This window comes from Antrostomus carolinensis, unplaced genomic scaffold (assembly GCF_000700745.2).
Source record: "Antrostomus carolinensis isolate BGI_N321 unplaced genomic scaffold, ASM70074v2 scaffold4206, whole genome shotgun sequence".
NCBI lineage: Eukaryota > Metazoa > Chordata > Aves > Caprimulgiformes > Caprimulgidae > Antrostomus > Antrostomus carolinensis.
The window spans coordinates 22,822-37,314 of record NW_010322392.1 but is presented as its reverse complement, the minus strand read 5'-3'; the positions used below and the strand labels follow the sequence as shown (position 1 = coordinate 37,314).

The 14,493-nt window shown below is 36.8% G+C and overlaps 1 protein-coding gene across 2 annotated transcripts in view; it reads right to left on the bottom strand.

Moving 5' to 3' along the window:
- SYNPO2 (synaptopodin 2) overlaps positions 1-14,493 on the bottom strand; it is a 96,604-nt gene that overhangs the window by 73,739 nt on the left and 8,372 nt on the right. The gene's annotated exons all lie outside the window — the stretch shown is intronic.

Below are 14,493 nucleotides of genomic sequence, written 5' to 3'. Positions count from 1 at the left end.
CTTGAGAACTCTGCTTTGCAAAAACTTGACGTTTTGAACATTTGAAGGAGTGGGGAACTCAACTGCAAATGCCAAAACAGTTTTAGGTAACAGTTTTATCAAGTATTATTATTTTCACTTCCTTCGGAGGATTTTTCTCTAGATATAAAATATATGCTGCTTCCTGCACAAACCTTTTTGAGAAGCTTGTTTCCTTCAGTTCTCTTCATTAACTTGGGTTATCTTTATTATCCTTTTCTTTAAGCAGGAAATCATAATTCCAGAATACCGCCCAAAACCCAAGATACTTATTAGTGTTGAATAAAAAAGTATCTATGTTGTTTCTGTAGGACACTGTATTATTATCCTGAATATATGACCTAACAATATCTTGCAATATACGACCTTCTCTTAACTATTCTCATGTATCAATACAATATTTCACTGTGATTTTTTGCTCAGACATAACCATCTACAAATTTACTGTCAAACAAAATAAGTCTAAGCAGTAGGAAAATATACTCCTGCGTTGTTCAGAAAACCTACGTGTCTCAATTACAAGCAGTTCTTCGTCACTTACACCCAGTTTCTTCCCACATCTCTGGCTTTAAGTATGAAGTGCAATGCCTGTTATAAATTTAAATCAGGTATTTGCCTGCTGATGAATACCTGTGCCACTGCTGAACAAATTAAATCTACAGGCTTCAGGAAATGCTCATGATGCTTCCTTTTAAATAAGAAAATCTCTCTCATTAAATCAGTTAGTTACCACTTAGAGGAAAAATTATCCAGGATATCTGAAGGTATTAGTAGACTGTTGGGTTATTTCTATTTGATTAGGGTTGTGTCCTGGCCAATGGTTTATTCAGGATATTTTTAAAATCTGGAGTCATTCTTCTAGAGCAGCCATTGCCCTCTGCAAGTGTTCAGCAGTGTCCTTAGCAGAAGAGTGAAGGAAAGGTTTGCTCACAGTCCTTTTACTTGTGCTGTTGCTTCTGTTTTCCTTTCATCCTCAAACTAAGGTGGCAGCTCCTCAGTCTCTATAGGAAATTAGGGCCTGGCTGCGTCACTGCCTGCTGTGGATCCTGAAAAATGACCGAGGGCTGAGGGGCCAAGGTGGGCCAAGGCCACGTGTGCAGCCCTAAACTTAATCATGTCTTGAGCACGTTTGCAACTGTGCAATGCAGTGGCTCGTGTTAGACACCACTAATAACTCAGTATACTATAAAGCACATCTGTGAAGACTCTGATTTCTATGGTCATACCCATTGCTGATTTAGAGGGCCTGTTTATTTTTATAGTTTGCTTAGTTCTGCTGATGCACTCTAATTGAATTCAACTGAATTATTTCCCTGTCTGCTGCCAGCCTTTTCCCTCCTGCAGCTCCCTGGCAACTAGGTCCAGGATAGGCCTTTAAAAGAAGCACAGTCTCTCTTTTGCAGTCTTTTGCAATATCACTCGCTCCCCTTGCTATCAGGCAGAGCACTAGATAACCAAGGAGGAGCCTCCTGTCCCACCTGGCCTCCCATTCCCAGCAGCAGGACCCCTCACCCTCCTTTCCCAAATACTAACCTTGCAGGTCCCCACACTGAACAGCACTGTGGGACAGTAGTAGCAGCAACAACAGTTTCACCCATACATTTTTTAAAATGTGAGATCTACAAAATAGATTTTTTTTAAAGTCTATTAAAAATATCCAAATTCTAAAATTCTGTCTATCCATAATCTACTGCAATGGTAAATTATGGCTGCAACTGTAGATCTCTCATCATCAGAAGTATCTCATAAAGCATCAGCAGTATATGTCCTTTACAGTATAACCTGATCTATACTGTAAAGCATAGAGTCATCTGAAGTTATGCAAGATTCTTGGGTTTCCAAAAAACCTCGTGCTTGTGATACATCCACGAACTTTGTTTGGCCAGGATATTCTCAACTAGTCAGACATTAGCAAGGTGAAAGCAGGGTTGAGAGGGCTTTGAAGCATTTTTTTCTTTTAAAATTTAGCTTTGAAGACTACAAGTTATTATTCTACATATATTCAGAAGAAGATTCAAATGCAGTTAGTCTGATAACAACTTGAAATGTTCAGCATTTTCATGTAAACTTCCTAGGAATGGGAATTCAGATACGTGGACAGTCTTGCCAAAATACTGTCCTGTTTTTGCTTTCCAAATGTGAAACTCCCACTGAAATCACTTGGTTGCTTTCTATTAACTTCAAGCCTCAGTTAGAGCAGTCTTAGGAGGAACACTCACGAAAAAGTTCCATAGTGCTATAAGCATGAGAAATTTAATTTTATTTTTTTTTTTAAATCCTACTAGCAGTTTTGGAAACTGTAATTTATATAAATGGCCAATATTGGACACACACTTTCACATTAAAATGAAGCCACATAATAGTTACTCGATATTTAAGGGAACACAGAATATGCCGTGACTACAAGTGATGAATGCAGCCAATTCTTTTACAATATATGTGCACTAAGGACAAAGTAAATAAAAATCTTTCAAAATATTAACACCTTTGTGTTGTGACTGACAAATTGTCTTTGTTTAGAGTGGAATAATTGCAAATTATTTATGCATAGTATCCTTTGGACTGCACAGTAAGAAGTGTCTTGATCTGAAGCTCCTGACTTATCCCATGAAGTTTTATTCCTTTAGGGTGGCCTATAACTTTAAGGCAAAATAATGTTTTTCTGTATACTGTGTTTCCCTCCAGATGGTTTCTACAGAGTTTTGGCAGCCACATGCAACGATTAGCATGGTTGCCCTTCTAATCTCCCACACTTTAAATAGACAAACCGTATTCTCGCAAAAACTATTACAGACTGTTCAGCAAATCTTTAACTATCAAACTGTCTTTGACTATCACAATAAATAAAATACGCTGACCCTGTTGCTTGGGGTTTAGATAAAAACATCTAAGCACTTAGCTATTTAAAGAGAGGATTATATAGCAGACTCTTATAGTTCATGATGCTGTGTACAAAATTCTCCTCCTAGAGTAGCAATATGTAAAAAGCTAGTACTGAGCTTAAAAAAAAAGAGATGCATTTCTCCATGTCTTGCATGGAATGCTTGCTCAACAGTCAGCATCCCTCACCCGGCTATTGCATATTGCAGATACATACACCAGCTAGTATGTGCTTTTTCTATGCGTATTCCTAATATTAGCAATCACAAATTCTATTAAAACTTACCTTTGGGAGAATAAACCCAGTTTCTCTCCCTTTTGTAAATGAAGGATAGGATACTTGTGTGTTGCAGGACAGAAAAGCAGACTTAAAGTGGCCTGTTGAAGACTGGATTTCATATATAAAATAGTAAAAGCTAAGGTGGGGGTTGTAACGAAAGGCGACAATGATGACTTGAATACCGCCACTCACTTTCTGATCAGCATCCCCTTGGAATGGCACCGGGAGCAAAAGCTAGAAGCTGTGAGACTACCCCTTTCAGGCACTTACATTATGCCTGAAGTATCAAATGCTGAGTCATAAACAGTAACAGAAGTTTAAGATGGAAAGGGCCTTTTTCTGTCCTAACTTTACTATTGCATCCTTTAAGCTATGGTGGGGAAAGCAATGCAGCAATACAATAATATTTACTTGTAGCAGTGGTAGTCTGTAATGTCCACAGTGTAGCTGCTTATGTCATTAATGTTTTATTTGAAATAATTTTATTATTGCGAACATTTTGACTTACATTGTTGGGATTTTGAGGGATTTCCAAGTAGCTGAAGTATGTGGGGTACAGTGGAAAAGTCACGTTATCTGTGCATAGCTAAGTGAGTGATGATTCCCAAGTTTGTTGTGTCTTTTTGGCACTCATTGATTTGCTCTGGTGGGTGCAGGAGCTCACTTCCAGGCCAGACCAGAATAAAGTAAATGTAAAGTTTTCTTATGAAAGGAGATTTCTCTCTTACCTATAGAACTGAAACTAGGGGTAAATGTTTTATTATTTCCTGCCCTTTTCCCCCTTCCCTTTAAAACACTACAGTATTATGTTGATTTAAAGCATTCTGAAAAACTTGATAGTTTTCTCTTTAAAACGATCCTTATCATGCCCAAAACAGAAGATAATTGGGATTGGTTTTATTAAAATCCCTTCTGAACTTTTTACACTGTAGCTATTCTTCTCAAATGAGTCATACAATAACCATTTCCAGTTTGTAGCCAGTTCTCCAAAGAAGCAGAAGAAAAAAGAAACAACTTCCTTTTAAGGGAATAAGACCTGTTTGTAATGATAAACCTCTTTCCATTTCTATTTGAAGACATACTCCATAATCCAAGAATTGATAGTTATAAAAACACTACCTACTTTATTTGGATTACAGAAACATTCTTAGCTATAGAACATTGTTTAATGTTAGCCTAAAGCATCTGTATATACACTCACACATAGGGGTACTGTTAAAATTACACATGCAACATGTCAAACAGGCAGTTAGTTTACCAGAAATCTGTAAGAAACAGCCTGGAAGTTGTTTAATTTAATTTTACTTAGTATTTCAAATAAATGAGTTTAAACAAAGAAGTATTTAATATTTATGTGGAATGAAAGCAGTTCAAGAGTATGTAATTGTATAAGTAAGCTAACGCAGCAGTTTTCATTGAAGTGCTGTATCATTCCCCAAACTCATCGTACTGCTTGAATGCTAGAGGATTCACATGTTCTTAGAATTTGGGGAAATATCTACATGTCACACATTTCTCTGACAACCTCTGAAAACCACTGTTATTTTAATAGCAGTTATGTTGTGCATCTACTCGTTTTCTGCCTATAGAAGAGTATTTAGGTGCCCTCACTGTGCATTTTGTTCTCAGACTGTGGTTCTTCCAAGCTTCTTCCATTAACCCTATGACTAATAAATAACAATTTCTCTAGTATCACATGAAAAAAGATTTAAACTTTTAAAAAGTGGGATTACTTGGTTTTTTTTTTCTCTTGTGGGTAGGATCACTTCGCAATCCAGAATATCCAGAAATGCAGTCTAATTTTAATGAAATCTCTAATGCAGATAAGAACCAGATTTCAGTATCTGGTACTATAAGGAAAATAGCATATGTCATGAGACTTGTGATAAATTTTAAAAAGTTGGCCAGATAGCCATTATTATTTTATCTTTTTTTTTTAAGGTACATGACGATAGGTAAAATTTTTTCATTATATTCATTTTAACTGTATAAAATGGCTGTTATTGCATACAAATTACAATATCTCACTGGATGTGTTACTTAGATGAGAAATAAGAATATAGTTATAAACTAGCTAAGGGTTGAAGCGGGAAAAAGCCCTGATACTAAATTCAGACGCAAAAGCAGAGACAAATTGTTTAAGTTGCGTTGCCATCCATTTAGCTCTGAGCCCCTGACACTATAGTTTATTAGAGAGCTAGAGACAACAGAATTCTTTGTAACACAGATTTGTATTACCAGAGGAGCTACAGCAGACTTCTTCTGTGTTGTTAAAATAAATTAATCAAAGCCAGCAGGGGAGCGTCCTTGAATTACAATGGTTGCATTATTCAGAAGCTGTAAAGCTTGAATTTTTAAGGAAATCCAAATACCATGTAGCTTGGGAAAGAGCCAGTTGTTTTTTAATGCTGCCATTTTTAACAGTTCTTAATATAAGAAACTGGAGTATTGTTTCAAGCAGAACTTTGGCATACATTTTCTATTATTTTATTCCATTATCTTCATCTGAAGTATTATTATTATTATTATGAACTAACATAAACATAATATGGCATCTCTTATCCCAGGTAGATTCTGAAGTACTTTAATGACCTTTGGCCAAAATCTGTGCCAGCTTAAAGCTTAAAGACGTGTTGGCTAAGTCAAGGACGCAGTTATATACACAGAAGGCTGCAGCCCACAGGTTCATGAAATAGAGCGATCCTATAGCAAAAGCACCACTGTGTGTGCCTTCTAGGACATAAAGTAATATTTTCTTACCAGAACTTTCAAAGAGGAAAGGGATACAGGGTAACTAATGTAGTAAGATCATAGGCACAAGTTGGAATTTGGTTGGGACACTAAAAGTAGTCTCTCTCCTCCAAATGGATTTTTTAAAAGTGAAATTACTGCAGGTGGTCAGAACTCCCAGGTACACATTTCCTGCTGGAATTACTCAAAGGCTGATTTAGCAGGAATATGGCCACGTACTGAAGGCACAGTTTTAACTTTCTGCAACACACTGGTTTTGTCAAGAAGAAAGGGCCTTGAAAAACAAAATCACAATTTGAAGTGGTATTATTTACATTTGATACACAGTTTTTAGTTTTAGATATATTTTTATATTTTATTTATATATCTATTTTATATCTATTTATATATTTTATTCCATTAAGTGATGCATAGCTCACATATGCAGCATATCAGTCAACTGTGGTCTCCCAATGAGCTACATAGATGTATGGGTACATCTCCATTTCCTGATACAAGGAACTGTAGTGTGAAAGTGTCAGTACCTTAGATATTTTTATAATGGAAGAGCACATGTAAAAAGCTTTGTGTTTTTTAAAGACATCATAGTTCCTGTGCATTATAATTTCACTGAACTTCTATGTAAATGTTAAAGTCAATTAGTGGGGACAAAGCCTAGGACAGAATGCTACTTGCTTAATTAGTTTAAATTAAGTCCTGGATATTGCTGCTATCAAACGTTCTTATTTTGAAAAATTAAAGATCTTAAAATCTGCTATGAGAGCATAATAGTTCTGAAGAATACTGTGTTACCCCAAACCACAGTCATATTCTCCCATGTAAACGTTTTTTATTTCCCCTGAGCTTTGTTAAAAATGCACTACAGTTCTTCTAGCGTAGCTCCATCAGCTTGTGGAGAGTTACGCCACAGAGGTATGGCCTGTTATATACAGTGTTATTAAAAGAAATGTTAGAACCTGAAGTCATGATAGGCTTCTGTTCTTTCGTCTCTTCTTTCAAACTATAAATAATAGAAATAAGGATTAAGAAAGGGAACTGAAAAATGCTATGTGACTCAAATAAAAACAAAAATTTCAAATCTTGCTCAGATGTTAGAATAACAGCAAGTTTTAAGAATTTCCAAAAAATAGCAACAGAAGAAACAAGCCCATGCAAATAGACAGGATAATCTTGACTGTATCAAACATCTGGAAAATATAAGTGCACATAAAAGAGCTACTTATTTTAAGGATTTAATTAAATAACTCATCCCATTCAAAAAGATTAACATGTGGCTATAAAATACCTACTTGCCATCAGAATATTTCACCCCAACATAGTCGTAGAAAGTTTTTTGACAGCCCTAGTTATATTAGTTTAGAACATCAGATTCTTTTTCATTTTCTGTGGCTACTGTTGCTACAACTTTGCTACTAGATATTCCTGTGTATTTTTCAACTATTAAATGATCCGACTAACTCAGTTGCATTGTTATGGCCACACGAAACCTCCAGGTAACCTCGGTGTGTAAAATCCAAAACTGCCAGATCTTCATCACTTCATTTTTAGAGTGAGCATTGCTTTTGCTACATATGAAAGCAACAAACAACTGTATCTTGTATTAAGTTGAGTTAAGAGGCACTTTTTGTAAGTACTTCTGAAATTAAGTCTCTGGCAGCTGCAAAACCAAAATCCTCCATGTAGTATTTCCCTTTAGACCTATGGAAAGTGCTTCAACTCCCAACAAAGGTCAAATACTAACTTAAAAACATGAGACACAAGCAGAAGAGGAAATGGAAATCACTCTCTCTTCTCCTCTCATATGCATTGTGTTGATTTCAGAGCTTATTCCTGAAAGAAAAAAATAATGTGAAGGAACGTCTTGACAGTTGTTCAAAGGAGTGTCAGCAAACCTGTGGTACTGGCAAAGTCAGCCCTGTTCTGCAGCACTCTCCCAAATGCCAAGTGCCAAATAAAGGGAGTAGAGGCTAGGTGGAACTTGTGAAGGCACAGCTGGAAACTGAAAACACATTTATGTGGATCAGTTCTGTAATTTTTTATTTGTGTCCTGAGCAAGTGCTTCCCTGTGATTCACATTACTATATACATTGGAAATTGATGGGTGGTGTAGCTCCTTATCTCATGGCACTGTTTATAGCTGTCTAAGAAACCTTTACAGTCAGAGACAAATTTCAACATACTGGTGATGTAAGAAGTCATTTAAAAATCAACTAAAGATCAAGAGTGGCATTTTAAGCAAATTAATAGGAATGTAGAAATGTACAGTGCTCTTTTTCACCTAAAAGAAGATAATCTGACTCAGATTGCCTCAGAAGACTTCTAACTTTGCTGACACCTCTTTTACTAATATAATTTTGAGGGAAAAGTCCTGTTATATGAACTGCTAGTATCTTCTCAAGTTTCTCTGGGAAGCACACTTTTTAAGGATTGCGTAGTCTTTACACAGATGTCACAGGTCAGCACCTTCATAAATTAAATTCAGTGTCAGAATCAGTGTCCAGTTTCCTTTTCTCTTTATTATTTTGCCCTGAAACTTACCTTTTTCTTATTAACTTAAGCCTAATAATTAATTTAAAGAAAACACACAGCAAGGGTATTTTAATGTCACTGTATCAGAGGGGATTGCTTTCCAGTTCTTTTCTTTTTTCATGGGAGAAACTAGAAATCTGCACTTTGAAGTAAACTTTATATCATTGTCTGTGCCTGAATTAAGAAGCCTTGGTGCCAGAGATTACTGTAACTTGTGAGAATAAAGAGAAGACCAAGTCCAACCTCTCCCCTCATTCCCCCCACCCTGTATTCTGCCCGCATGGCATTTTACTCTGTGAAAGCGTTTATTCATGGCTGACACCACAGGAACGCAGCAAAGCTTTCTGCACTAAAAAGAAGAGAGGTCCAGAGATGGAAGGAGTGTTTCAACAAGGACAACCTCAGCAGATCTGGCAGACGCATACTTGCTTCACAATAACCAATATGAGCTGAAGGCTGGGGTTGGGCCCTGCTGCTGCAAGGATTTTGCCTTAAATACTCCTTAGCTGTGTGCTCAGCCCAAGCACAGCCGTCACGCAGATCTGTTTCTGACCAGACAAGTACAATTGTAGCAGGATCTGTATTTGAGATACTGGTTTAGATTGTCACTAATGGTGTTAAAATGATGGAGAAACTAGAGGTACACAAGGCCTAAGGGAGCCGAGTGAAATGGCCAAAATGAACCCAAGCACATGTGAACATCATCTGGCCTGAGAGTATCTTATGAGTGTAAAACTAGAGAAATTAAGAAAGTCCAAGGAAGCTTTTAAATGAAACTAAGCTCACTGGGGCCAATGTGTAAGTTTTGCTCTAAGTGACATACAGATATAACATGAGATTATGTGAATCCCTAAGGGAGAACACTGCTTTCTGTAATACTACAGAACTATAAAAACATAGATGACTTTGTAGCATATAATTTCCTCTCCTAATAAGGAGAAAGTCCTACAATATAAAGGGCCTGGCAATCATGAAGAAACCTATTCACACCACGTGTGGACCAAAGATGGACCTTTCAACCACATGTGGACCAAAGATGATCTTCAGATATTAAACTCGGTCCCGCAATCTCTGGATTACTAAAAATATTATGCTCACTGTGTTGATGCCACACAGCACAGATCTCATTTGAAGTTTTTAGTTGGATAACAGACAAGCAAGAGGCACTGCATAGGTCTGAGGCAATAGATAACTCCGACAGTTACGACTGTCACTGTGCGCGCATCCAGCGTGATTGATCCACTCACTGAAATAAATTTGGTTCCTTGTTCCTGATGCAACACACCTGCACATAAAAATGGAACAATGAATATTTTGCAGCCTTTAAAAAAAATGTTTGGGTCCATAGCAGTAAAAGGTTTTTGTGAAAGATTTGGTTTGGCTCTCATTTTAGGTGAGCTCGATTGCCGTACTATTGCTTAGAACACCTGAAAAGGAAATATTTTTTATAAGAGGAAGGATTCCTTCCCACCCTTTTCAGCTCCAGCTAAGATTGTGCTAAAACATGATCCCATTGCTGCCTCTCTATTTTCATCCCAGCTGATGAACCATGCCAGGGTTTAATTCTTCAGAGCTGGATGATGCAGGAATCCAGAAGGCCTGAATTCCGGCCTGATTTGAACAGGCCAACGCATCTTTAGTTTTTGCTTCAGTCAGCGCCCAGTATCAATCTGGGCTAATTCCCAGTCTCTGCAGCTTTTCCAGGCCTCTCATGCAAATCAGGCCTGGAAGCAAACAACAAGTGAATGACCCAGAAGGCTGGTACGGGGCTGGGCACCATTGTTCTCAGGCTGTGCATTTCAGTGCTCCATTTGTTCATGTAGTAACACTAAAAAAAACGACAGGCCACAAAGAGAACTATCTCCTCAGGCTTAATTATCGTGTGCTTTGTACTGTTCTTGCCAGTGTTTCTAAAAAAGGGAAAAAAAAAAAGGCATTAATGGTCCTCTCACTACATTTAGATTCACTGGATTGTTTTTCACTGAAGAAAACTGTAACTCAGAGGAAATTTTTGCTTTTGTAGAATGACAGGTGGTTTTACAGTCAAATCCTTTTTGTAGTCACAAATTGTACCATGAAATCAGAAATCTTTTGGTAACATTATCCTGGTGATCTGGAAAATGACTTAAAAATGTAGCACATTTAGGAGCTGAATCAGGGCCTTTCAAATAAAGAGTCAGTCTTGGAAAAATGAGTTGGATCACACCTGTACTGATCTGTTAATTTAAAACTATTTGAGTAAAAATGGACACAAACTGCAAAGCTCAGGTACATTTCCAACACCCTAGCTGTTCAAGGATGCATTCCTGGATTTGGTTTTGGTGTACTTCATGGGAGTCTGTTCTTCATCAGATTAGTAAAATAACCTGGTTTTAGAAGAGCTAACGTTACAGACTGAAGTCATGACTGAAAGTGAGGGCAGAGAAAGGTAGAGCAGGATAATGAAGAGTTTAGAAAAAGACATCATTTTAATATAGCTCAAAATTTGGTTTAAATTGGATACAAGACCCGGGAGACTTCTTCCATCTCCAGGGCTCCCCGCCCTGTCTGCTCTGGCTATTGTCAGTTTGGGCTGGAAGAAACTGAGGTTCGATATAATGGTTTTTTATACTCTTTTTCAATTATTATTTCACTATGTGTATCCAATAGTTGTCTGTAGTATTACTACTGAATGTTCATAATACAGTGTAAAATATGTGCATAAATATTTTTCCATTTTCTTTTTAAGTGATTAGCCCTGCCTCTTTAGTAAGGCCTTCTGAAATATTACTTTTTAGTTAGTTAGTTTTTTAAAGATCAGAACGTGTCCTAATTAGAGTGTTATGAAACCACAGATCAAACCCTAGTACTAATTTATGGAGCCTTCCTTAAGTGGATTACGTTCTATTTGTATGCAGGGAATAATAAGTAGAAGTGAAAGGAAGATTTGGAATGATCGATACAATATGATTTTGATTAATTTAATATTATGTGTTTCTTGACTTGTTTTATTTACATGTTTGTCTTGAAGGCATTAATTCTACACTTTGAAATTATTTGATCCAGGAGATACTGAGCTGAACAATACTTTGCAGCTTCAGTAAGAAAACATTGAAACTAGCAACCAAAATTTCTCCAAGGTGTAACTGTCTTTACTTTCACTTACCTGTGATTTTGGGGATTGTGAATAAGAGCACCATCTAGTGATAATCAATAATATGTCAGTATCATGAAGAGGTGATTATCCAGTCTGGACATAAAGGCACACTGCTCATTCACTTAGCAAAGGGATTTGGGGGCTTGAAAGGAAACTGTTCTAGTTGTGATTTCCGGTTTGGGTTAATGATGAGTATCTTCCCCTAGATACTCCTAAACATGCACAACACATCCAAACACTAACTTTGGCTGACAGTATGGGTACCATGAGATAACACTTTAAAACTAACATTTTTGTTTCTTAAACCAATGATGTAATTTTATTATGTATTATGGTAACAAAACCCTTCAGGTTTGTGAGCAGCTCATTTTATATTGATCAGCATAACATACTTATTCCACTGACTGAGAATTTAGGTGAAACCATTCTGATTTCATAGGTATCAAGTTTTTTGGAAAACAAACAGTTCTGAAACGTTGAGCTTTTTTCAGTGAAGGATGTCAAACAGCTGCTCCCCTGTAAGGATCTTAGGCATTATATAGTATATGTTAGAATGTTTGCTTAAAACATCCATGAGTAATGATTTTTTCTTTCTAATTTTAAGAATTTTATAAGAGGGTCTTACACTGTCCATTCTGCAAGTATTATTTCAATGTGCAGGAAGATCATTATGAATATATGATAATATATAAAGTTATTTATCTCTTTCAGATTATTTCCATATGCATCCTCTGTAATTAAATCAGTGGCTTATGGCAGCTGGTCTTTGAAGTGATCTCTGCAAAATAGGAAAATGTAATTTGTGGAACAAAATGCTGATCAGTCTATTCCAGCCACATCTGTTAAGCTCTAGTCATTCAGAGATTTCTGTGATGAGAAAAGCAAAAAATTTCCTCTGTTTCTTTCAGTCCAAAGAAAGTTCACTGGAACTGATGGGCACAGGTAACAAAGTTTGAAGTCTGAGGCATTGTTTGCCCATAATTTTCAGTGAATTCACTGAAAGTGATGCTTAAGTAGCTGTACTTGTATATTTAAATAAAAGTACTACCGAGAGGTTGTAAGAGAAAGCAGAGTAAGAATTTCTGGCAGAGAATACAGAGGTTTAGAGAGATAAATAGAGAGCTGATCTCTTCAGGAGCACCAGTAGTGGTGGTTGAGTGAAGCTAATAAAACTGATGATGTGATTCCCCTTGATTGCAGTACCTCTAGGAAACACCTGGTATTATACAGGTATAGACAACCATTCTAATTACCATTGTGCAATTCTCCATTGTAGATGCTATTCTTTTGGAAGAAAAGCAGGTTTTTTGCCAGTTCCTTAGAGCCTTTCCAAAGTGATGTGAGTTAAACAGTTGAAGATGCATCTACAACAAGATGGGTGTGCCAACACAAGGAGTTACTGTCTTACTTGTCCAGCCACAGCTCTGCCTCCTGAAAAGGTTGTCACCCACAGCTGCTTGGCACTCAATCACAGAATCATAGAATTGCCTAGATTGGAAAAGACCTTTAAGATCATGGAGTCTAATAATTAACCTCATACTCCTCTCTTTCCTCTTCCCTATCCTAACCTGGAAGTTTCTGCACTTCAGATCTTACAAATGTGCTGCTCGTAGGATTGTTCCATGAGCTCTCAGGCAAAATGAGGTGAGAAAACCCTGTTATCTACATGGGTTAAGCAATACATGTTCATTTCAACTGACACAAGCCTGTTTATTTGCAGAGTTGAAGAAAGTAAGAGGGCAGTTACAAGTAGTTCCTTCAACCAGTAAACATTTGCAACTGAGGGATATGTCCCCAGTCTAAATTTTCTCCTTAGCTTACACTGATATATCATCAGTCCTTTAATAAATGGCGTCTAGCTTCTAGTAATGTCAGTCTAGTACCTATTATTAGAAATCATTTAACTCTTATAAATACGCAAACTGAAATGTCTTCAACTCAAGTGAGTATCTTTGTCCTTACAAAGACTTCCAAGACATCTTGGTAATGAAATATGCAATTACTTGAAAAAAGTTATATTATTTAACAGTGTTATCTGCATAATCTAAGGTTTTTCTGTTCCTTTGAAGAGAATGACTTCTGCTAGACACAGAAAATTGTAGTAAGTAGATCCCTAGCAAAATCTGCTACACCCTTCCCAATGGGGATTTTTATTCATGATATCTGCTTCTAATTAAATAACTGCACTATATTATACATACTAAGGCCCAATCCTTTGCCCTTTGAAGTCAGTGGCAAAGCTCCCATTGAGTTCATGGGAAAAAATTTAGCTCTTTTGGAAAGGCATCATTTATAGAAATTTCAAGTGCTAGGTTTTTAAAACACAGATTCATCTTTGTCACCTTTGCCTGCAGATAACAAGCAGTTCCTGATACTCCTTGTCTTAGGCAGAGTACTAGGAAGGGGAAATTTGGTCTTAGTAAATTGTGTTCCCCTGTTGTTTTTTTTTCTTTCTGCTACTGTGAAGTCCCACAATGGACATACAATTTTCTTGCATCATCTTTATTTTAGAAACTTCCTTGAAATTCAATATTGTAGCAATTTATGCCATACGTGGCATGTTTATGCTATAAAGAACATACCAAAGGAAACCAGCAGTATAGAAAACCATAGCTTACCTGCTTTCTTCATAGTTTTGACCCATCACCAGTTCATCTACTAATGAATTGTAATATAAAACATGCTTACAGAAAACAAAGCATCCAGCTTACTAAATAGGACCATATTTCTAAAATACTTACAAAAATCAAAGTTTATAAAATAATGATTCTACAGCTACACAGTCCAGGATGACATAACTCTTTTGAAGCAAAAGGTTACCTGTGCATTTGATGCCCCATCCCAGATGTAGGAAGGAGATATCAAAGAAGAAAACTTAAAGGATTCAAAATACATTTCT